This window comes from Dermacentor albipictus, chromosome 8 (genome assembly GCF_038994185.2).
Source record: "Dermacentor albipictus isolate Rhodes 1998 colony chromosome 8, USDA_Dalb.pri_finalv2, whole genome shotgun sequence".
In the NCBI taxonomy this organism is placed as follows: domain Eukaryota; kingdom Metazoa; phylum Arthropoda; class Arachnida; order Ixodida; family Ixodidae; genus Dermacentor; species Dermacentor albipictus.
The window spans coordinates 52,286,665-52,311,933 of record NC_091828.1 but is presented as its reverse complement, the minus strand read 5'-3'; the positions used below and the strand labels follow the sequence as shown (position 1 = coordinate 52,311,933).

General features: G+C 44.5%; 1 long non-coding RNA gene and 1 pseudogene across 1 annotated transcript; one reads left to right on the top strand and one right to left on the bottom strand.

Moving 5' to 3' along the window:
* Window positions 1-7,711: 7,711 nt before the first annotated feature.
* On the top strand, window positions 7,712-9,168 carry LOC135896016 (uncharacterized). Its single transcript, XR_010562546.1, has 2 exons — window positions 7,712-7,790; window positions 7,855-9,168. It is a non-coding gene; the product is annotated as an uncharacterized lncRNA (long non-coding RNA).
* A 483-nt stretch (window positions 9,169-9,651) lies between these two features.
* On the bottom strand, window positions 9,652-11,835 carry LOC135896056 (uncharacterized; annotated as a pseudogene).
* Between the last annotated feature and the right edge of the window lie 13,434 nt (window positions 11,836-25,269).

Below are 25,269 nucleotides of genomic sequence, written 5' to 3'. Positions count from 1 at the left end.
TAGACGAATACCAGACAGTTGGCGACAAAGTAGAATGAATTTGATCTATAAAGGAAAGGGGGAGAAAGACAGAATTCACTCGTATAGACCGTTGACCACTACATCGGTAATATACAGCCTAGCAATGCAGGCAATCAAATTAAAGCTTCAAGCATGGACAGAGAATAATGGCATTTTGGGAGAGCTTCAGAATGGCTTCAGAATAGGTAGGCGTTTGGATGACAACTTGTTTGTTCTTACTCAGTGTATTGAAATATCAAAAGCAGAAAGCAGACCGTTGTATGTGGCCTTTTTAGACATTAAAGGAGCCTACGACAACGTGGACCGCAACATATTGTGGGATATCCTGAAAGGGGAAGGCTTAGTTAACGATTGTATACAGCTTTTGAGAGAGATTTACCTAGAAAATACCGTTTGCGTTGAATGGGAAGGGATGAGGAGCGAGGAGAAAGTTCATATCAACAAGGGACTGAGGCAGGGGTGCCCTTTAACCCCGCTGTTGTTTATGATGTACATGGTGAGGATGGAGAGGGCGCTAGAAGGAAGTAATATCGGGTTTAATCTCTCATACAAACAGGCGGGTACAGTAATAGAGCAGCAACTCCCAGGTTTATTTTATGCGGACGACATTGTGTTGCTAGCTAACAAGCAAAGTGATTTGCAACGTCTGGCTAATATCTGTGGACAGGAAGGCAACGATTTAAGTTTGAAGTTCAGTGTTAGAAAATCAGGTGTTATGGTATTCAATAAAAACAGTGAACAGACAGTGGAGATACAGGGCCAAGAAATACCTCGGGTAACCGAATATAAATACCTTGGTATATGGATAAACGAAGGCAATGGATATATGGAAACACAGGAAAAAACCATAACAGTAAAGGGGAAAAGAAATGCAGCCATAATGAAGCACAGAGCGCTATGGGGATACAATAGGTACGAGGTCCTCCGAGGTATGTGGGAAGGTGTAATGGTTCCAGGAATTACTTTCGGAAATGCGGTTGTTTGCTATAAATCAGGAGTACAATCAGGACTCGACGGGAACCAAAGGTCAGTGGGTCGCCTCGCATTGGGCGCTCACGGGAAGACTACAAATGAAGCTGTGCAGGGTGATATGGGCTGGACTAGTTTTGAAGTGAGGGAAGCTCGCAGTAAAATTGAGTATGAAGAACGGCTGAGGAATATGGAAGAAAGTAAATGGGCTGGGAGAGTGTTCAGGTATCTGTACAGGAAAAACATTGATTCACAGTGGAGGAAATTAACTAGGAAGCTTACCAGCAAGTATGCGGCCTGTAGGGTGGACAACACAACAACAAAGGTCAAGCGGAAAGTCAGAGAAGCTGAATTAATCTCATCGGTGGCGGCAATGGAAAAGAAACCTGCCATGAGTAACTACCTAAGAGGAAAAAACGAAATCAGGAAAGAAACCATTTATGATAACTCAAAGGGAAGCTCATTACTTTTCGAAGCGAGATCAGGATGCCTTAGAACACGCACCTATAAAGCGAGATGTAAGAAGGAAGAAGAAGCATGTGCTTGCTGTGGTAAAGCTAGGGAAACTACGGAGCATGTTTTATTAGAATATGAAGACGTCTACCGAGCGCTCGATGTAAGCATCACTGGCCTCCTCGAAGCCCTTGGGTTCAGAGGGAGCAGTAGTAAAGCAAACATGTCCGCAATAGACATTAGTAAAAGGCGACTGGAGGATTGGTGGAAGAAAAGTAGGGAAACGACAAAAGACGGAGACGTACAAAAGCACAGTTCGCAATAGGGGATCAGAAAATTTGGGTGTGGTTGTTCATAGTGTTTTTTTGCTTTTTTTCATTGTTTAAACTAGGTAGAATATTAGGCAGTATAGTAGCAAGAGCTTGGTGGCGCAACCCACCGCCCCGTTCCAAAGGGGACTCTCATAACATCCATCCATCCATACTAACAGAACAGTGGCGTCCTCTACATCTCCCCTTTTAAAAACCACGGAAGAGATGTGAGGCCCAGGAAACAATAGTTAAGGTGATCTGGGCAAACAACTTGTTGGCCTATACATGTCCACACTACTTGACCAATGTCTATTGAGGACTGTTCCTGGGCGGTTCTTGACCCTGCAGTGCTGAAAGACGGTTCTCGGACTGCAACAGGATGCTTTGGTGGCTCTCATATATCTGGTGAAGCTCTCTGCTGTTCTCTTCAGGGAACGAAAGGGATCAGGTGGCGCCAGTTACGCATCATGGCATTTCAACCAAGCTCAACACTGTAGCGCGTACTTCGTCGGGTCGCACCTACACCCTCTGACCTGTCAGTAGTGGGGACAGATTTACGGTCCAGTGACACAAAGTCGCTGGTCTGCTTTTCCTTGTACTTCTTATGTTCCACCTTCATGTAGACCATGGTGCACACACAACTGCATGCTGTGGTAGCTGAGAAGCAAATTTTCTAGGCACGCTTTGATTACAACTAATTAAGGAGGAAGGCGGCGCTGGCTATCCCTATCCTTCGTGTGAGACGCTGCACTGGAGACTGCACGAGCTTCTCTTGGCATGTTTCTCCACTACGGTAGGACACTGTATAACTTTGTCGTGTGGCAAATTGTCTTACTCAGAAGCTTCTTCGCCTCTTGCACGGCACGCTCGGCCATTCCGATTAAACATGGGGTAATCTGAGCTTAATGTAGTGTGGATGTTGTCACGGAGCTCCATGTATTCGACAAACTTGTGGCTGTTAAACGGTAACCCGTTGTCGGTGCTAAGTTTGCAGGCAACGCTGTGTGTAGCGAAGACCTCTTGGCAGAACTTAATGACAGCTTCTGCCGTTGTGTGCTTCAAGCGCTGAAGCTCAATATATAACAAGTAGAAGTCTGCGTTGCTTCCATACTCCTCTCCCGTTTGGTTGAAAAAGTCGATGCCAACTGTGTGCCACGGTAGTTTGAGGATGTTGTGGCTCATCATGGGCAGCCATTGGTTCCTGGACTTGCGTTGTCTGCAAAGCGCACACCTTTCCACTTTCTTTATGAAGTTTGCTGTGTTAAGGTGTTTATTTGGCCGGACTAGGAGCAGCGCAGTGGCGACAGTCTAGGCAGAGCACAGACTCCGAGCACGAGCAGCACTCACCAGATATATCACTGAAGAGTACGACCCTCTACCGCCGACATACCCTGCAATAACATAGACATCTCTAATACGTTGCTTCATCTTTTCTGTGCCTCCACGTGCCACTTGCATGATGTCTAAGACTTGGTTCCTCATGGTGCAGCTAATGCTTAGCCGTTTCGATCTAAAGCGGACATCGTCTTCAACATGGATCTAGTGACGATACAGTCAATATAGCTCGGATTTGTTCCGGGACCAACTTCTTGTCTTCTGGCCATTTTGTGCTTGCATGTAGCTTCAGCGTACCGAGATCCTCATCTCAGTTGGTTTCACACTTCATCTGCTGCGGTCTTTCTGTCGAGACTTAACTCTTGGTTGACGTATACTTGAAAGTGCTCTTCTTCCAGTACCCTTTCTTTTGAAGGGAACCGAGACAGGGCATCTGCTATATGAACATCTCGTTTTCTTGTTTGTACATTATCCAAAGTGAATCTTTCTAGTGTGGGTGGTGGTCACATTCCACCAGGATGCATCCCAAGTAACCACGGATATCCGTGGGACGTCCACCATAAGTCCCAACGTCCATCCATCCGGATATCCAACACGGACGTCCGTGGGACGTACAGGAAAAGTCCATATCCTGTTTGGATGTCCGAAGGACATCCCACCGGGATGTCCATGGGACATCCCATTTTGAACGTCCGCTGGCTGTCCATAAATAGGCATGCCCAGGATATACACTAGTGAGTTAAATATAAACTAGCATAAATATATTGCCGGAAATTTTAGTTTGTTCATATTATATTTGTTTATTTTTGTTCTCTATCGGACACAGTTCATTCTTTTTTCAAAGCAAAATAAATATATTTCCAACTTGATATAAATTCTGCCCACTTTAACATCGCAGTATTAAAATACGATTTTTTTTTCTATCGGTGGGTCATACAAACAATTTGTAGTTTGCTTTAAAAAAATGCTTGTGGATGACTAGCAGAATATATAAGCGCCCATTTGAAGCCACTTATTCGACCTAGAGCCAAGCACTCAAGTTACCCCTCATTATGAAAAGTTCCTGATCATAGAGTTTTGGTCCCGACCTCCTAACATGTAGGTTCAGGTTTATCATTGGAACAGGAAGTAAAACACGTTGTTGGGCTAGTTGGTGCATTGTATTAAGAAAAAAACCAGCAAAAAAAAAGACGGACACAGGAAACATACACAAGACAGGCCTCTTCCAGCCTCTTTCCTGTCTTCTCGTATGTTTCCTGTGTGCGCCTGTTTTTGGCTGGTTTCTTAAAACAGGAAGTTGTCTGCAGTGTTCAATTGTGCATACAATAATATCATTATAGGTAACAAAAACAAATCTCAAAGGCTACGCTTTTGGTGGCTGCATGCGTTGAAAGCGATTACGAAAGCTATAATGCGTCAGAGCCGCCATGCATTGACAGTAATCTCAAAGGCTATGTTATTCTGGCGCCGACAGCTTTAGCAGAAACTAAAAAAACTCGAAAATCAGTTACCGAATATTCCCAGAATAAGTAAATATTTAACTGTGTAATAATAGAATATTTAAAAAACCTATTTATGTTTGCGTAGATGCACGTGGAAGTGTTAGAACCTTGGCAAAGCAGAACGCTGCAGTCATCCAATCCAATCCAAGCTCTAGCCATCGTCGCCACGCCATTTTTTCATTCTGCGCAGGGTTGCCGTTGGTGGCTACTTTGCGCCAAATTGGCTACTTTTCGACCCCGTCTGGCGATGAAAATTTCACGTTGGCTACTTGGCTACTTTCTGGCTACTTTGAACTTCTATTTTGGCGCATTCACTAGCCATTTTTTTTGCAATTGCATATACAATAGCAAGCAAGAACAAAGAAGAACAATTATTTTTAAAGCTTTGCTCTCCTCATGGCTGTTCCGGTCGCCTTGACGCGCGCGCGTCCTGTACGCATATATTCTCTCCGCCGGCGGTGCGCACATAGAGACCAACTAGCAGACGCGGGTGCGCAGACGCACGGACTCTGGGTGATGGGCGCACGTCGAAGCAAAGCCCGTGAGGACGTTGCGCGCCATCTGGAGAAAATAACGCTAATTCTAGCGCACGCCGAAGCAAAGGCCGCGAGGACGCTGCGCTCCATCTGGAGAAAATAACACTAATCTAGAGTACTTTCTCCGTTAGGGTCATGCATCTGAAACCATGCGTTTAGGTGCAGCCGTGCGCACGGCATGACACCAGAGAGGAACGAGCAGTACAGGTGAAATAACACTTGTGTACCCCAAGGCGACAAAGCTTCTGTTTTTGTGCCTTCGGCTTGCCGACACCGGCGTCTACCATGGGAAAAGACGCAAGAGCAAAGCGCACGTTTCGAGAAGAATGGAGAAAGGACAAGAAACTGAGCGGTAAGCAAAACGGAAACTATTCTTTAGGCGTTCACTCGCATGCCGCTTAGTGTCTAATATGCATATTACCATGCGTTACAGGATGGATTTCGTCACGTGACGGCGGAACGACTGCTCACTGCAAGTACTGCAATTGCAACATTCGACCCCACTACAGTGATCTGTTGAAGCACGCAGAAACCAAAAAGCACCGCGAGTGCGCAGTAATCCCAAGTTCGCAACAAAAACTGCCGCAGCTTCTAGCGTCTTCGAGTCGAACGTACTATGAAAAGGCTCGCCGAGAGTTAAGGATCGCCTTGTACACTGCAGTGCACACTTCCATAAATGCTGTCGACGAACTTGGTGAGATTCTGCATTCCGAATTCAATGATTTTGATCTGCACAGAACGAAGTGCACGGCTATAATTACGAATGTTCTCTTCCCGTACTTCACGGAAAACATGGACAAACAACTGAACGGCTCCAGCTATTCTCTAATGGTGGATGAATCAACCGATGTATCCACGACAAAGCAACTTTGCATGGTTGTGCGGTTTCTGAGTTTAGAAGAAAACAGGATTGCAACCACCCTTCTTGATCTCGTAGAGCTGTCTGATGGAACGGCAGAAACGCTTCACGACACGGTATTGAAGACGTTGGACAAGCACGGCCTGTCGATCAAGAACTGTCTCGGACTCTGCACCGATGGTGCAAATGCCATGTGCGGCAAACACAATTCTCTGTTCAGTCGTCTTAGTGAGGACAACAAAGACTTGATTCTGATCAAATGCTCTTGCCACAGCCTGGACCTTGTGGCATCCAAGTCGATGGAGGCGATTCCTTCTGCGGTTGAGCACTTAGTGCGAGAAACCTACAACTACTTTGCACACAGCAGCTGCCGGCAAGATGCTTATAAGAGACTGTATGCCAGTATGACAGTGGAAGATGAAAGTGCAAATCCACCGCCCAAGATTCTGTCGCTTTCGCAGACGAGATGGCTTGCTATTGCAGACTCTATAGAAAGAATTTTGGCGCAGTACCAGTCTCTCGAAGAGTTTTTTGAGAAAGCAGAAGATCGCAGCTACAACGTGCGCATTTTACGAGAGATGTATCGAGACAGAAAAAAATATGTTTACCTCGTGTTTCTTGCCTCAGTTCTCCGTAACGTTAGGCGAGTGAACAAAATGTTCCAAACAAACACAACTGACCCACTGGTTGTCTTCCAAGAGCTAGAAAATTTGTATTTGGAAATTCTTAGGCGGATTTTGAATCCATCAGTTTTGAGGCACAACACAACGGCAAGTCTGCTGTCGCTAGACCTGGCAAAAATGAAGTCGATTTTCCTGCAACCAGAGGTAGTGGACCTAGGTGACGTCTTCAGAGAGAAGATTTCACTAGTCCCTATTGAAGACCAACGGGCCGTGAGGGAGCGCTGTTTCCAATTCTTGAGGCAAATGGCGATGGGACTGCAGCAGCGACTTCCAAATGCCTCCTCTGCGCTTCGAAGACTGTGTGCCATAAATTCCGATGGCATAGAAAATGCTAAGAGCCGTGAATGCATAATGAAGCTACCGCTGCATTTTTTTGGATGTTCCTAAATCGAACTGGAGTCTGAAATACGCCAGCTGCAGAGTGTTAGCGGTGCACTTGATCGCGCATCATGTTTGACTTTCTGGCACGCAGCGGCATCGTACAAGGACCCTTGCGGCGAATGCCCTTTTCAACACCTGGCGCAAGGAGCACTGAAAATTTTGGCCCTTCCAATTTCTAACGCTGATGCAGAGCGCGTGTTCTCTTGCGTGAACTTGACGAAAACAGAGATCCGTAACAAAATGAAGCTGGACTTGCTCATGGCGATTCTGCGAATCAAATTTGGGCTACGACTTCAAGAAAAAACAGCATCATCGTTTGACGTTCCTGCTGAGTTGTTGAATAGAATGTGCCAAAATTACTCCGGCATGAACACTTTCTACTCTAGATAAACTACGCGGACTGAACTTTTATTTATTTGCAACGTACCTGATGCTTGAAGGCCAAGCAAGAGAACCAAATTTCCTTGCTCTTTATTTACTCTGTGTTCTTGTGTTGATTCAAAATGATATTATTTATTGTTCATTAATAAAAGTTGCTTATAATAATGGTACTTTTCTACTTGGCTACAAATTTGGCGCCAAGACCAGGTGGCGTGGCTACTTTTGGCTACTTTTAGCCTCAGTTCTGGCTCTTTTTGAAAAATTCCCAACGGCAACCCTGATTCTGCGATCGTTTTAGGGCAGCGGAGCAGCGTTTGTCACCTTCCGTGCCTGCCGAAGTCTCCTACTCAGCTACCAAGGTATGACAGCTACATCGATTTCTTTTTTAATTCGTTTGGGTATTGAAATGTGTTTTCTTCACAGGTGCCAGGATGCCTAGACTGCGGGAGAAGCCGCACGCGCGAAAAAAGAGCGTCGCTGGAAACAAAGACGATATTCGAGGACTTCGGATCTCGCACCGGCAGCCAGCAGTCAACAGCTCGAGAATTCGCAAGTCTAGAACTGTGCAGTGGCGCGTATACCCCGCACGCATGCATTAACATGTGCGGTCGGGCTGTCCCTGCAAACATTTGTACGCCTTGTGATGTTGGTCGCTGCACCGAGGCGACATCGGAAGTTCAGGACGGTGGTTGTGACACTACGCTCACTAAGGACAATGTGCCTTGTTTCCCTGATGGATATACTCTACGTGACGCTTCGGATGGTTCACTTCGCTGTGAGAACGGAACAGGATCCCTTAGGAGAGGTGTACGCACAAGTCAATGCGGGTTTTCTGGTAAGCAGGACCCCGGAGTCTACATTTTTCTTTAGCTACCGCGGACTCTTCATTGGCGCCCTTTTGATTCTCCTGGCAAAGAGCTTCTCCTGGCTAATGCGCTCATGATCAGAGCTGTAGCCGTCAGTAGCAGCAAGATCGCCTGCTGATCTCTACGAAAAATAAAAAGCTCCTTTTAAAAAAGTGAAGAATATATTAGTTGTTTTTATCTACAAGTTTGTTTAATATCGTGAGAATATGGTCACTACGGCCACGGCGGGGACATTGTAAACGAGAGTACGCATTCGATGGCCAAGTGAGTTTTAATAATTGTAAGAACGCACTACGCCACGAGAAAGAGCTATTGTTTAAAGAAAGTGAAGAATATATTGATTGTTGTTCACTAATAGTTCGTTTAGCTACGTCAGAATGTGGAGACATTGGGAACGAGAGTACGCATTTGACGGCAAGTTGACTTACGAGAACGCACTACGTCGCGAATAACATTTAAGCTGCAATACCATTAAGCATGTCCGTGTGGCACCCCGCGAATGACATTAAAGTTTAAGGCATTAGCCAGTTAATGTCATTTTTTGTGCCCGTGTCGCAGAGTGCTAGTGAAGTGATGTAGTCAAGATTAATTCCTTCATGTCATTTCTGTTGCTTTCGCTGCTTAATAATGCTAATTGATGTATTTTTGCTCTTTCTTTTTATTCCATGCTGCAAACACAAATGTCAAAGCAGGGTGGGCAATAAGTATTTTTTGTTCTGCTGTTCTCTACCTTGTGTTGTGCTATTGAAATTGCAAGTTTTCTTCTTTATCCGTGTATTTATTTGTTCTTTGAACAGTACGCATATATCTGCTTATTGGTCTTTTTATGTATATGTATAAGGTGACAATAAACGTTTAATTGTATTTGGAAGTTGGTGTAAGTTCATTTCTCGTTTATTTAAAACAAGAATGCATTCAAGCATTAGACCAATGTAATATATGTATATATAATGGTCCGGTGCTTGAATGTGTCCCGGCCACTACTGTCGCTTCAAGGCATGTGTATATCTGGAATATCCCCGGGAAGACACACACACACACACACACACACACACACACACACACACACACATATATATATATATATATATATATATATATATATATATATATATATATATATATATATATATATATATCCTGAACGTCCCCTGAATGTCCATGCTGGATGTCCGCGTCGGACGTACTACGGATGCCAAAGCGATTACCTTTGGATTCCCCAGGGACGTCCCTCGGACGTACGTCGGACATTCATGGATATCCCACGGACATCCCGAATATCCAGAAAGGACGTCCGTCGGACGTCGCCCGGATATCCGTGGTTACTTGGGATGGCTGTCCAAAGACGTAGTCCTCAATGCGGATGCATCCCATGGACGGCGTCAACATTTTTGGCTGGAAGAAAAAAAAACAGGCGCCCAGCAGTACCAAAGTAACACCAGTTAACTAAATCGCAATATCGCTTCAAAAGAGTTTATTTCACAACGGGAGAGAAACACCTCTAAGCATCGCTAAGCAATGCGCACCTTAAAGCAATGTGTGTATCAATTCCAACATAGGTAAAAACGCGCTAGTTTACAAAAAAGAAAAAATACACTCTTGTGGCGCCGGCTGGTGATTCTAAATGCTGGAAATGATAAAAATGACAAAAAGGTATATGGGAAAAAATTAACAAATAGATGAGAGCAGAGAATTGCAAAACTAGAGCACGCAAAAGCATTTCAGTCAGTGCCACATTTGGTCGTGCAATACAGCAGGTTTCACAAACGCAATTGACAGCTCTCCGTCTATGCACTGTTCACTACTCAAGCTAGGCCACTGACGTGGCCTCGGACAGCACCCTATATGGAGTCTTCTTCAAAGTGATGACAGGGACAGATAATTGTTCCGTCACAATCATAGATGCCAATGCCTGCGCTTTGACAGTATAAGACAAAATATAGCCGGGATTTATGCGATGGTGAAGCGGATGTTCTAATACTGGTACACGTATTGGTCCTACGCCCGTGCCGCACAAGTTTCCCACGAGATCGCCCCAATGATATGATGGGGTATCAATATATTTGCATACTAGTGCAGACGTATACATCGATTACTGAGCTCAGCTTAAAACATATAGATAGACCTTCAGCGTGTTGTTGACATATGTCAACAACACGCTGAAGGTCTATCTTATTGGCTCGACCGCAAGCACAGCTATGTCACTCAGACGGCTATTCATCTTGCTGCGAACCGCCGTGGTTACTAATTGGCTATTGTGTTGGGCTGCCTAGCACGAGGTCGCGGGATTGAATCCCGGCCACTGCGGCCGCATTTCGATGGGGACGAAATGCGAAAACACCCGTGTACTTAGATTTAGGTGCACGTTAAAGAACCGCAGGTGGTCGAAATTTCCGGAGTCCTCCACTACAGCGTGCCTCATAATCAGTAAGTGGTTTTGGCACGTAAAACCCCCTAATTTAATTTTTAATTTTTCATCTTTCTGCGAAGTCTTCAATATTTGAAGGCACGAAAACGTGTGCTGGCAAGATGATGACGATGCCGGTATCGCCACGGCGATAAGACCTAGCGTGTGCAGGTCGTGGAAGGCTAGATTATGTTCTCCCAAGACAGTCGCCAGTTGCAGCAGTGTCTCCCTTGCACTTTCGGCTTCGATGCGCTCAAGAAGTTTCATTATCAGCTTGCACTCAATTTCAACGCTTTCGATGTCGCATGCATAGTGCTCAGTGGAAGGCTTCAGTAAGATGTCCATAAAATTCTCACTCCGTGGGTGGAGGTTGCTAACTCCGCGGTGTACATCATCGTTTTCCGTGAATCGCCTAGTCAGCTCCGCAATCACGTGATCCAAAACGGGCAGAAAAACTCTGACTCTGAATGTAATTCCTTTGAATTTTGAGACTATTCTTCAATGACATGTCCTTCACTCAATACATACTGTTGTAGTTGTAGCGGAAGGCGCTTCATTCTCTGCTTTTTTTCTTTGAGACACCCTATTCTCAGAAACACTGCCGGTTTGCCCCCAGAGTGTGTCGAAGGCGTTCGGCGAAATTCTCATTTCGGAGAACTCGTCAATGGCTGCGCGTACGATGAGGCATGCCTGACTAAAATTGCAATCTCTACTTTTCAATAGGTCCGAAGGAACCTTAAGGCGGCCGAGTACCTCGGTAAATAGGCTTAAATGGAAGAGAAACGACAAGTTCATTTGCTCAAGCAGACCCTTAGCTTCCGTTGCTCGCCTGCTGTTTGTAGCGATGACTTCGGCGAGGCGTACAAGGATAGCAGGAAAGCTTTTCATTGTTGCTGTGCAAGCCACTATCTGGCAGACCTATTGTGTATCGCTGAGATGCTGCAGCTCTCTCACTGACAAAGACTGAATTGCAGATCCACTCAGGAAAACATAGAGGCATTCTAAAGGAGAAAAAATATCTCACCGGTTTTCTCACCTTGCAGACATCCGGTTGTTCATGCAGTGGACGTACACTGCCTGCGGCAATTCCTGCCTGAACAGGGCCTGGACGCTGCTTGAGATACCCCTCATGACACTCACACCATCATGTGTTCGAGCACGGCCGCTCGATCCAAAAGCACAAGGTGCAGCCCGCTGCGTTGCGGCTGAACGGCGTCTCGGGCCTAGTTCTCCGTGCGCCCGCTGCGGCGCCACCGCTCGGGGATGGCTGCTGACAGAGGGCGCCTTCACAGCTGCGTCGGCACGCGCGATCTCCACTCCAGTCAAGGCGTAAATAATGCGTTTTATTTTTGGAAATTGCAGACAAAATCTTTTAAGTCGTCATTGGAAATGCTGATTACGCCACAAACGCCAACAGATTGTCACAGGGGCGGAAACCTGTTCTAGAATACGCCTGAACGCTATCCGTGACGGTAGCCCGTACGATGCACGACTGGGTGGTGCACTTCCATCGAGAGGTTCTGCTTGAAGCAATCTATCAGTACTTTTATTCACTTCTCGTGAACACGTTCGCAAAGTAAACTTTACATAGGGAGAACTTGTACAGAGTTTCGCAAGTAAAACGCTTATTTATTTATTTATTTATTTATTTATTTATTTATTTGTACTTACTGCAGCCCCATAGGAGGGCTATTGCAGGAGTGGGCAAAAACAGTGTTGAACAAAAATAAAGTGAAATCAACATTGACTCTTACAACATCTTTAGAATCATTTACAAAATCTTACAAATTGTTTTCAACGATTCATAAAAAGCAACGACACAGCAATACGCACAGATAAAGTATAAACTAAACCTGATTTAAATAGTTACATATACTGGTTTTTATAGACAGCAATTTCAAATTCGTTTATCGGGAGTGAACGAACGCAGCCAGGCAAGGAATTCCATACTTCTATTGTGCGGGGAAAGAAACTGTACTTGAAGGTATTTGTACGGGCACGGAGAGGGTTAAGATTAAGCTCGTGGAAATTACGCGTGCAAGAAGGCTTGGTGAAAGATATGCAAGCTGTGTTTGAAGTGTGGTATGACTTGTTAATTATGTTGTGCAAAAATTTTAATGATTCCACATCATGACGTTCTGAAAGTAATGTTCGATTCAGCGTTGGGAGGGCGGACGACGGTGAAAAATAGCGGTCATACCGATGTAAAATGAAACGGACGGCTTTTTTCTGAACTGCTTCTAGTTTGATTATGTTGTTTTGGTTATGTGGTGACCAGACTGTTGCGGCCTAATCGATAATGGGGCGAACAAGAGTTTTATACATTAGAAGTTTTGTTGCTTTCGGAGCCTTTTGCATAGTACGACGTAGGTATCCAAGCTGTTTTAGGGCCTTTGAACATGTTTGGTCAATGTGTGTAGTCCATGAGAGATTGTGAGTAAATGTTACGCCAAGGTATTTGTATTGTCGAACTCTGGTTAAAGGAGACCCATTCAATGAATATGTCGCAATTACAGGTGCTGCTCTTTTCGTGAAGGACAAAACAACCGTTTTTTAAAAATTAATGTTCATTTTCCATTTTTCACACCAAGCACTGAAAGAGATAAAGGAATCGTTTAATCGCTGAAAGCTATTCGGGGAATCAATCACGTCGTATAAGACGCAATCGTCAGCATAAAGACGAATATTAGAGGAAACATGTTTTGGGAGGTCATTGACATAAAATAAAAACAATAAAGGACCCAGGACGGATCCTTGAGGAACCCCGGAGCCTACTTCAAGTATGGATGACCTTGCAGAACTAAAGTCGACGTATTGGGACCGGTTAGAAAGGAAACTAGCGATCCAATTGACCAGGTGGGAATTTTTTAGTATTGCATTTAATTTTTGCAAGAGGTGAGAATGAAGTAATGAATCGAAAGCTTTAGAAAAATCAATGAAGATAGCATCAATCTGTTTACCGAGATCCAACTGATAAGCGATGTCATGGGTGAAGTCGGTTAACTGCGTGATAGTACTGAAACCACGTCTAAAGCCGTGCTGAACATTAGTTAGAATGGTGTTGGACTCCAGAAAATCTATTATGTGTTTGTAAATAATAAGTTCCAGCATTTTGCACGATTGGGAAGTTAAAGAAATGGGTCTGTAATTCGTTATATCTGTCTTCCTGCCTGTTTTATACAAGGGTATTACTCTTGCAAGTTTCCACGATGAAGGAACGATTCCTGTATCTAGAGACTTATTGAATATAATTTCAAGATAGCGTGATGTCCATTGTGAATAGCGAAGTAAAAAGGAATTAGGAATACCGTCGGAGCCACTAGACTTTTTTGTGTCTAAATTGCAAGTAATCATCAGTAGATTGTTTCTCATGAAAACGAAGCATATTGACTGATGCTAGAGGTTATCTAAGGAGTGGGCCCCTTTTAACGAAGCTTCAAAAGGCCTCTGCTTCGAACATGCTCATACCCTTTATTTGAGCACGTACGCTTTCCATAAAACACATTTCCGCAGGATACTTTCATTGTAGGCAGGTTTTTTTTTTCTCTGAAGGACCCGCGGAAGTAGAGAGGAACCAAGACCTCGAGGATCACAACACACGAGACTGACGTAGTGGCCGCGTCGCGGTAGAAGCTTGTCCTCCCTGCGTGGAGGGAACCTAACCGATTCTGCAGGCATTTTTAATAAAGTTGTTCTCTCTCTCTCTGAAGTGGCCACTTGGTTGCTGATAAAAATGATAAAAACTTTGTCTCCTTTTTCCGCTCTTTGTAACACCTGAACAAAGAACTGAATTTCGTTGTTGTTTTCACAAACTAAGAGCCGGTTTTTCATTTCTTCCCGTTCGGACTGCAATTTTTTTGAACTCATCTCCTTGACGGGCAACTTTTTTTTTACAATCTCATGACTGCTTTCTTTGACTTTTCTAGGACGTCCACAATATCTAATGTAGTTTGGCAGGCCTGGTCAACAAGAAAAATACGTTCAGAGCATGATTATAAGGCAGTCTCTGGAACTAGAGCTTCCACCTCGTCGCTGAGAAACTGCAAGGCACTTTCGATGTTGGGGCTTTTTCCTGAGGTTCCGCAGTTATCGCTTGCCTCAACTACTGTGTTATCAGTAAAGTTTCTTCGATGGCATCTTCTGGGCTGCACATTATCTTTTTGCAGGTACTGTGGATATTTGCAAAACACGGTCGGTACCGCATTCGGAAGCAAGAGCCTAAGTTTCGTGTTCTTTTGATAGTTACTTTCTTTAAAGTGCAGGGAACATGCCAGAGACCTATCGCTCGGTTCCCACTTGCTTCCTTTTCCCGACACTCCTTGACGAGAGATATTTTTTAGCCACGCTTCTCGACGCTCCAAGTGACGCTCCAAGTTGCGCGGCATCGCGCCAAATGAACGAGGCTGGCTACGGCACACACGCACGCCGAAGAGCCTTAGCAAAGCACAGCAAGCACAGGCAAACTTGCTCGCATACACGCACAAGAAAAAGCACGATATTAATGCATATCGCACGAGGCAAACACGTTCTGACGTGAACCGACTTGCTCACACACACGCACGCGAAAAAGCACGAGATTAGTGCATAGAGCACGAGACAAACACGTTCTGACGCGAGAACCAACGCCCGCTTAGACCCGGCGCGAAGTCGCGAAAGCATCCCCGAGCAGTGGCGCCCTCACCAAGAAAAGCGGTCGCAACTGTAAACTCGGCCGAGACGCGTCCGCCTATTGTCCGCGGCGCGACGTAGCTGGCTGCACCTTGCTTTGCATCGAGCGGCCGTGGTTCGAGCAATGCACAGACGAGTATCTATGCCACAGCAATTCAACGTTTCCTTTACGTAGCCCAGGAGTGACTTTGCATCCAAGTGGTCAGCGTTGCCGAATCCAAGAAACCGCTCAAAGATAGCCCCATTTGCGTAGTACCTTAGTACAACTGATAATTGTTGCGTCTTGCTTAGTTCCTTGGATTCATGGACAATAAGTACAAAGTACTTGAAGCTTTTCATCTCTTCCTTTTTACTTGCTAACGTGGTGTGGCTCAGAATTTCGAGGATATCTGATCGTGTATCGAGTGACGAACGTACTTCGCATTCGCTGCTCCACCACTGTTTCTTTCCCACAATGTCTTCATATTTCCCAAACAACATCAAGAGCTCAATAATGTTTCCCTTGCTTCCACTTGTGGCACTTTCATCGTAGTATCTCTGAGGGATTCCCTGAACGGCGGTGAATCGCAAAATATTTGCGACTCTTGCTATGTAGAGGCGATATTCCTGCGCTGCTCTGCTGGGCAAGTGCCTGCAACATCACTGTGAATAACTCATAAACGGCAAAAAAGATTTTAGAAGTATCTCCATTTGCAATTTCTGATATCACATGCACTCTAATAAAACAGGTTAATGTTTAATACTAAACTCCACCAGCATACAAATAATTAGCATACACAATACGATTTCAGCATAAGTTTCTTTTTTTTATCTCGTCTGATTTTGTTCCAGTTTCATGTCACCTGCCAACCTGCGAACTATAAACTTTAGAGAAAATTCTGCGGACACAAAACTGGAAGTGAGAAAAATAGCCCAATTTTTTTTACAGCTCGCCATTAGCATGCACCTTTTCAGGCATACATGTGCACCTTATTAAAAATGAATTACCTTTAGATGCAGCACACAAACAACAACAAACTTGGAAGAATGCACAGACAAGCTACACACAATTTTTAGGTCACAGTAACTTTTTCGTTGACATTATCTGAACACACTTACTCATGGGAGGTACCACTGTGGTTTTCACCATCAAAAGACCTCCAAGAATATGGTCAAAGGCTGTGCAGCAATGCTTTTTAATGAAAGCAATTTACTCTTAGTAAGCTAAAGTTGCAAAGACAGCTGTACAAAGACCTAAAATCAATGGCTGTATGACTAAAAGTGTAGGCATATAAACATGAAAGAATGTAGAATGTACATGCAAACACAACATGTAATGTATAAGTATTGTCCTTCGGCCATTATGTTAAACTTGACCGGAACAAACTGGGTGCTATATTTAAAGATAAAGTCCTGGAATAAATTTCGGTTTTGCATTGTCTGGCAGTCCAAAGTTCAGATTCTACCTGCTAATAGTCAAACTCATTTTGGAACAACAATTCAATTCCACTTTGGCTTTACCCTAGGCACTGGCGAGGCAGAAAGAGGGAAGTGAACTATTTCATTATCTGTTAGACATGATATTAAGTGCCTGCGCAATTGGGACTTGTCAAAAGTTGCCGTGCATGGGTCGATGCCAGATGCAATGGTAAATACATTGGCAATAGCAAAACCAAAGCAGTCGCAGAGCATCGGCACTCAACTGTTCTCGGATAAGAACACGCTTGCGAGGACGATTTACGAGATTAGACGTCCGCATGCCGTGTTTGAGAAGAAAACGACGACGGACGCCGCTGTGCCGTGTGTGTTCCATATATCAAAGATTCGCCGTTCGCTTCCCGTACCATTCTCTCCGTTAGCGCTTTATATTTGTTTAATTAAGTCCTGTTTCATTTCGGAAGTCTACCGAAAACTAAGCCTGTAATCAGTGCATTTGCAGCGGTACACATATAAGCCTATTGGTCGAATGTGTAGTTGCTTTATTCCTTATTTCTATGGGCACGAGTGCCGACGAGGAATGCGGCCCATTTCGTTTTGTGGATTAGCCATAGGGTTCATATACGCATTCCTTGTATCAATGCTAGCGAATATAAATTTGCCTTCATAACTTATTTGAAAGCATATATAGTTGTTTAATTGTTTATGTCAGACTCATTTAACTTCCCTCTGTCTCTAGCCAATGCCTCCTTTACTACAGGTTTTCCCGCTCAATTTAATCCAAGCGCCAGTCAATTTAATCCGAGCGCCAGTCAATTTAATCTAAGTGCCAGTCAATTTAATCCAAGTGCCAGTGATTTTATTCCGAGCGCCACTCAATTTAATCCAAACACCACTCAATTTAATCCGAACGCCAGCCGAAATAATCCAAACGCCAGTGAATTTAATCCAGACACAACGTAATTCAAGCTAACAAAAGCATATCCATAAGTGAAACCGTTAGCATAACCATAGGCTAAATCATAAAGCGTAACCATAAGCTAAACCATAAGCATCAGCGAACCTTTTCCCTTCGAGATATCCAGGCTTAACCTTAGCTAAGCCCCAGCCAATTTTTTTTATTTTCTACTTCGTTATGAGAAAGACACAGCAGATGACAATTCTCGAAATTAATTGAGAGGAAACGTCAGCATGAGTACGTCGAGTTAATGGTACACATGCGATTTGGTCATGGCTATCAAACGAAACAATAAAGGTTGATTCGATGATAATCACTAGGCCATCGCCAGGAGGCTTCGGTCGCTATCGAATACGATTCACTATTCTACTGCGGTGTCCGCAGCCTCCAATCAAAGACCTAGTCATCAGTACCGTTAAAACAGTCATGAATACCATTTAATTGCATAACTGATATGGTCGAGTCACTAGTGATCACAAGTGAAATACAATGCGCAGTTCGGGGTTCTTGGTGTTTTGCGCAACATAACGTCACTAGTCGCTAGTGATCACTACAGGTTTTCCCGCTCAATTTAATCCAAGCGCCAGTCAATTTAATCCGAGCGCCAGCCAATTTAATCTAAGCGCCAGTCAATTTAATCCAAGTGCCAGTGATTTTAATCCGAGCGCCACTCAATTTAATCCAAACGCCATTCAATTTAATCCAAACGCCAGCCGAAATAATCCAAGCGCCAGTGAATTTAATCCAGACACAACGGAATTCAAGAACCTTTGGATTTCAAGACTTCTGAAAATTTGTGAACATATTATGAGTTAACAGCTTGAAAATGAAAGAGCGGGGTGGTAGACCAGTAGCTGTCCTGCCACGGAAGACCACTTTTGGAGGTTTTGAAGCGAAAAGCTTCACTACGCTAGCCGGCGTATGTCGGAATTGGCTCCGTGAGCGTGTTCGGAGTCCGATTGGCTCCATGAGCGTGTGAGGAGTCGAATTGGCTCCATAAGCGTTTCGGAGTCGGCGCAGGTGGCCACTGCCGCGCGCTATGCGTTATCGTTTGACGTTGCCCGCAAGCGCGTGTTTATCGCGGAGGCCGACTATATAACCGCTTGCCAGAGTATAGGCGTGCGCATTGAACATGGAAGCAGAAGAGAGATATAGAAAGAGCTGTATTTATGGCTGTACAGAGATCGCAGGACACTGTGCCCAACAATGATGAATAAAGAAGTGTAATAATCCTGCATTACTTATGGTATATATCATTGATAAGCAATTTGCATAACTACACAAGGCACACGTATAGCATAAACGTAATCTAACCAAAGCATATCCGTAAGTGAAACCGTAAGCATAACCGTAGGCTAAATCATAAAGCATAACCATAAGCTGAACCGTAAGCATCAGCGAACCTTTTCCCTTCGAGTTATCCAGGCTTAACCTTAGCTAAGCCCCAGCCAATTTTTTGTGTATTTTCTACTTAGTTATGAGAGCGACACAGCAGATGACAATTGTCGAAATTAATTGAGAGGAAACGTCAGCATGAGTACGTCGAGTTAATGGTACACATGGCTATCAAACGAAACAATAAAGGTTGATTCGATGATAATCACTAGGCTCTCGCCGGGAGGCTTCGGTCGGTATCAAATACTCGTATACTCGTATAGTTATGTCACTGATGAATATTATTTACCTATTTTACTATCCCTGAGGCAGCTTTCCCTCGTGAGTGCCGTCAGTAGTATCAATGAAGCTGTAGCACGATGAGCACTTTTGCGTTACCACTGCCAACTGATATCTAATAGTCATGGATATATATCAAAATGTTATTGAATTACTATTTTCTCTACTACCATTGCTACCTGATAGTAATGAGTTATTAGTGATCACTAGTGATAAGCTCAGTTCAGCGTTCTGTTACAATGAGAGTTTATAGTGTCATGGATGTCAAATGATAATTCGATGGATGATTCAAATTTTATAACCTTGGGTTGCTAAAAATTAGTCACTTAGTAATCACGAGTCACTTTGACAATGGTAGCTATCATTCGTTCATTTTGCTATTGGTGAATATTTTTCCTCTGAGATTGCAGATGTGGTCGAAATTCTGGTGGTCAATGGTGACTATGTTCACTTCAATTTTCTTGACTACTCACAAACCACAGCTTCATGGACATAAAATGAATGGTCGCTCAAAAGGTGATACGATTATGACCACTAGGAACAGACATGTGTGAGCCAATTGACGCAAAGAAGCTGAGGTGAGGTTATAGTTGCTAACTCTCTGAATTCTTAAGGCTTGTTTCACTAGAACGGCGCGACAGGCACCAATTGACTTGAAGAAATAAATGGAAACAGAAATGTTAACGTAGCAGGAGCAACGCTTCATCAATTGGCTTATAGTAAACTGATGTGCAGAAGCGCTAATTCGAAATTTAGCAGGAAAGGTTAGAATGTTAAATCCCTTTAAACTCTTTTGAAGCAATTGATTGCGTTGCAAAGGCGACGCCTGTGAATCGTTTATGTAAACAATGGCCATAACAGTTGTGTGTAGATCTGCGAGAGGAAACTTTATTAATATAAACCAAAAGCACTTTGTTGCAAGATTGTCGACTTTTCTTTGAATGCAGCACTGAGTAGTTTTCACATGTCGTGGCACGCTAGGGCAGCTTGCACAAAAGTGTAGTTGTGCCTGTCGTAGGCAGCGCATTCAACCCGCAGGATGTGCTTCATTGACTCTCCCGCGGCCTCAACCAACAGTGCCCGGCGATGCTGTTTCTTGGATATACCTGGTGGTGTCATGAAAAGACGGTCGCGCCGTTCAGCAAGAAAAGCCTTTACACCAGCCTTGAACTTTGAAAAAACTTCTTCGATTGGATTGAAGAATGGGCTGTAGGGTGGAAGCCGCTTCACTGAGTGATCACTGGAGGCCAAGACAACCCCCTCAGCACGGCGGTGCGCTGGAGCGTTGTCAAACAAGAACACAGCTTCAGTGCCAGGTTCCTGATGATGAACCTTCTTGGACAGATCATCGAGAAATTCGTTGAATACAACCCAGTGGATCTTGTCCACTAAAGTCCAATGCAGAAGGCCATTTGCCGACATGCAAGCCAAAACATTTATATTCGCGCCCTTTGTGCTGGTTGCAAGACGAATAGCTGGGGCGCCTCGTTTCGCTCTGCCAAAACTTCTTGCGCACCACACGTTGAAATTCGTTTCGTCGATCTAGTACCGCGTGACTGTGGTACCCTCGTTTTGGAGCCATTGAGCGAACTTGCGGCGCTCTTCCTTGACATCAGCCCGGTTACGGTCAACCGGCCTCTGAGTAATTAACTTAAGTGTATAACCATGGCCATCCAGAAGCCGATCGATGGTAGATTTCGGTACCGGGAAACTTCTCTGTCAACGACATCCGGATTTGCATAAGCGTGAAGGATGGGTTCTTTTCTAGGATTTCACGCAGAGTATTGGACCACATCTTGGCCAAACTTTTTTGACGAACCACCACGTTTTTTGGCTGTTTCACGATCTGTTGCGGTGATTGAGCGCACAGTCTTTATATTTATTCCCAGTGTTTGGGCCAATTGCTTCAAGTCCCCACCTCGTCGGTACGCATCGATGATGCGGGAACGATCCACGGCAGAAACGCGAGCGTACTTGGTCTCTTCTTCATCAGGCATCTTTCTTGGTCGTCCAACAGCTCGCATCTTGCCCGCTTCCATGGCACAAATTTTCAAAATATTCACTCTACATTAAAGCTGCGGCACGCCTCTCACGATGATCGCACAACGACTGACGCTGGTCATCTGCCTGTCGTCTGCACGGAAGTGCGGCACCCCTGATACAATCAGCCGCATGTCGTCTGCTATAGTTAGAATGGTAGTCTTTCCTCTCGAACATTAGTTAAAGAATTTATGTTTTGTAAAACGCTGCCATAATTCACAGACAGAAGCTCTTACGGTCTTTATTACCCGATATAATGAAATGCCTCATTTACAATATCCAGACAATCGTGGTAACACCCCACAGACCAATGCAATTTCATTGATAGTCTGCTCGCGCCCTGCAAGAAATGGCTTTCACTATCTTGAACCTTCTGCGAAATTTGAGCGAGAAACATTCGATAAATATCAGGCAAGCTTCGGTTCGCCTCCTTGCCTTCACTGGTGTAAGTTGACGCGTTAGCACAAATTCTTAGGCTGATGAATAAAAATTACTTTGAACTTTTTCTCTACGACATCAAAGCACTTTGATGCTCGGTAGTCTAGCTATTCCAAAACCCATCTAGCTTCTTGCGAGCCCATACTATATAGGGATGGTCTTACTTTTGCCTAGCCAGTAGCATATGGAAAAGACCGGAAGCTAAACAGTGATACTCAAACGGGAAAATTCATTGTGGCTGTTCGAAGGGCTTCTTAAAGTCGAAACACGAAAGTGGCAGGCTCATGGCGGTCGCGAGAGTAGGCTTTCCCGCAGTTCAAGATTCGCCACTTTTGTCAGCCATTGATAAAGCTAAGGAACGCCTGGCCTTTGCTTCACAAGCGCGCATCCAGCGGACGCACACAGTGAACAGAATTATACAAGAATATCGACAAGAGAGCATCCCATACAATGGACCTGACTAATGTCCACAAGGAATGACAGAGAGATCACGATAAGCAAGGCCATATATACAAATTAAGCTCTCCCTGACAGGAATAATGTACGCAGAAACACGTCAAAGCAAAACAAATGCAACCGTTCTCGGCATTTATCATTTACCCTGTTATTAGTACGGCCCTCTTTAAGTGAAGGAAAACAAAACACAAATTGTAGTGCACGCAGGTATGCTTCCTTCTCAAGAGGCGTGATGCTTTTTTTAAATTATTGTAAAGCCCTTCTTGCCGATTGCATCTTGAGCAACTATGTGTCCATTTCAGTCCTTTTGGGCGTTTCGTCGTTTGTCGCCGCCCTTTTTACTCGTTCACATCATTCGCCTTTTCAAGAAATTTGTTAGAACAGCAAACCGTCAAATGGGCCGCCTTTCTCTGAACGTATCAGACCTGCGAGAACGTTTTGTACGCATCACAGCCACCATATGCATTGTAAAGCACCGTGAACGTCCTGCTCACTTCATAGCGTATTACCGCAGTTTACATATGTGCGACGTACGGGAAATGTGATGTGATCTGTCATCTACAGGGACCAAACTATATGAGATCCCACACAGCATAATCTAATTACGCTGCTAACGACTTTTCATGAGATACCCTTACGGTGAAGAAATGTATATACCCGGCAAACACAACTGTGCAAAATCACTACTTATTGCTAATGACTCGCTGATGTTCTTTATATTCTTCAAATTGTTGCTGGTTTATTGAAACTTTACTCAATTGCAGCGCGTACAAGTAGACGCTGTAATGGTGAAAATTATTGATATTTACTACTAACTCAAACTTCTCATTTCATAATTGTCCTAATGCTATACGTGTGCCTTCTGTAGTTATGCAAATTGCTTATCAATGATATATACCATAAGTAATGCAGGATTATTACACTTCTTTATTCATCATTGTTGGGCACAGTGTCCTGCGATCTCTGTACAGCCATAAACACAGCTCTTTCTATCGGTAGTATCTCTCTTCTGCTTCCATGTTCAATGCGCACGCCTATACTCTGGCAAGCGGTTATATAGTCGGCCTCCGCGATAAACACGCGCTTGCGGGCAACGTCAAACGATAACACATAGCGCGCGGCAGTGGCCACCTGCGCCGACTCCGAAACGCTTATGGAGCCAATTCGACTCCTCACACGCTCATGGAGCCAATCGGACTCCGAACACGCTCACGGAGCCAATTCCGACATACGCAGGCTAGCGTAGTGAAGCTTTTCGCTTCAAAACCTCCAAAAGTGGTCCTTAGTTCCGTGGCAGGACAGCTACTGGTCTACCACCCCGCTCTTACATTTTCAAGCCGTTAACTCATAATATGTTCACAAATTTTCAGAAGTCTTGAAATCCAAAGGTTCTTGAATTCCGTTGTGTCTGGATTAAATTCACTGGCGCTTGGATTATTTCGGCTGGCGTTTGATTAAATTGAATGGCGTTTGGATTAAATTGAGTGGCGCTCGGATTAAAATCACTGGCACTTGGATTAAATTGACTGGCGCTTAGATTAAATTGGCTGGCGCTCGGATTAAATTGACTGGCGCTTGGTATAAATTGAGCGGGAAAACCTGTAGATGCCTGCCGCGTTGTCCGGGAGCTCGGTTCCGGGCCCTCTCCCTTTTCTCTCCTCCGCGAAAAGGCAACGAGCGCTTCTCATGGCGAACGCCTGCAACTTGCAATCACATGCTGCGGCCTCTGAGATTAACGAGGAATCTGTTACCGTCTCGGAGGCCTGTGATAACGCCCGCTAACAGACGCCCGCGCATATAATGCGCCGGCGGATGCATTCAGCCGCCGCTGCCACACCCGCCGGAAGCTGAAAAGGCAACGAGCGCCACCTCGCGGATTTTATGCTGAACTAACTTAAACTAAGGGAACCGCCGCTACAATGGGAAAGCGAGCAACGCGGTGGGCATCTAGTAAAGGAGGCATTGCCCTAGCGTAGGGTAGCAAACGGGAATTTTCTTTCTAGTTAACGTTCCTTCCTGTGCCCTTGCCTTCTCTCTCTTTCAGACTCATATCGATTTGCGTGCATGAGGAGAGTGGGAAAGCAAATGACTAACCAATAATGATCGAGTAAACGAACGTCATACAAAACCGACAGCGCACGTACTATTTGGCGATGCAAATGTGCACCTTGTGGATAACCGTGCGGTGTTTTGTAAGGCAATGTATTTTGCCAATAAGAATGCACATACTTGAAGCAATTGGGCAGCGCAATCAAAAAACGAGATGAGGGATCGAAGAAGACAAAGGCAGCGTTGAGTATATATCCGCCTTTTGTTTTTTGTCGTTGCTTTTCGCGCTGATTGCCTCAAGAATCTAATACCAACTTACCCAGTAAATCATACCGGGTTCTGACATACACATACAAAGTGCAAATATCGAAATACATACAGAGGCATTTTAAGTAACGCCTAAAGCGATATACATTATAAACACAAGAAAACAGCTAAGCCTTTGTATATTTGCGACACAAGTATAATGACGCTCAGACCGTTGGCGTAACGATACACTATGCGCTTCTGTACCTTTCTGCGAAACTTTTGAGAGACGTGCGTGACTTTGCGAATGATGCTACAACGTTTCAGTTCCAGCTGCTTTATCCACCCTTTTGAGCCTACATTCATGGCGACAGCTAGATTACTCGAGCCGAACTTGGCTAAAAGTAAAGGGAAGTTGAATGCGCCAAGCTTAAAACAAGCCTTTTCTAAACTTGAAAGGCGCGATTCGCGCTTCTGAGTGTAGCAGACGAAAAATGCACGCCTGCTTAGGCCACACCTCTGAGGTCACCTGCTCTGCGCGGCCGAACTCTCCAGTTTGGTCGTAGGTAGGTAGATAGAATACACGAATAAACTTTATTGTCCAACGGATAACGTGGTTT